Below are 629 nucleotides of genomic sequence, written 5' to 3'. Positions count from 1 at the left end.
ATAGAAGGGAGAACCGATAGAGGTACTCAAGGTACCCTCCGCCACACACCGTCAGGTGGCTTGCGGAGTATGGATGTAGATGTAGATGTACTTCTCGGTGAAGGTATGTTCTCGAAACATGGTTAGCGGATTTTACACCCTCTGACTTAAATTAAATGGCTCTGAGCACTATGGGACTCAACTGCTGTGGTCATAAGTCCCCTAGAACTTAGAACTACTTAAACCTAACTAACCTAAGGACATCACACACATCCATGCCGGAGGCAGGATTCGAACCTGCGACCGTAGCGGTCGTGCGGTTCCAGACTGTAGCGCCTTTAACCGCTCGGCCACTCCGGCCGGCCCCTCTGACTTACAAATGGCTCTGAGCACTATGGGACTTAACATCTCAGGTCATCAATCCCCTAGAACTTAGAACTACTTAAACCTAACTAACGTAAGGGCATCACACACATCCATGCCCGAGGCAGGATTCGAACCTACGACCGTAGCGGTCGCGCGGTCCCAGACTGAAGCGCCTAGAAGCGCTCGGCCACACCGGCCGGCCCTCTGACTTACACCTGTGGGGTTCCGTTAAAGATAACATTTATGTACCACTACTCCCACAGAACTTTAACATAATGTAGCGC

The 629-nt window shown here is 51.0% G+C and overlaps 1 non-coding gene across 1 annotated transcript; it reads right to left on the bottom strand.

The window, feature by feature from the left end:
- Positions 1-255: 255 nt before the first annotated feature.
- Trnas-gga lies at positions 256-339 on the bottom strand. The gene is given in 2 exon segments: positions 256-290; positions 300-339. It is a non-coding gene; the product is annotated as a tRNA-Ser (tRNA).
- Positions 340-629: the final 290 nt, after the last annotated feature.

This window comes from Schistocerca americana, chromosome 9, assembly GCF_021461395.2.
Source record: "Schistocerca americana isolate TAMUIC-IGC-003095 chromosome 9, iqSchAmer2.1, whole genome shotgun sequence".
Classification (NCBI taxonomy): domain Eukaryota; kingdom Metazoa; phylum Arthropoda; class Insecta; order Orthoptera; family Acrididae; genus Schistocerca; species Schistocerca americana.
Note: the sequence above shows the minus strand (reverse complement) of the source record. Positions and strands in the feature narration are given on the sequence as shown.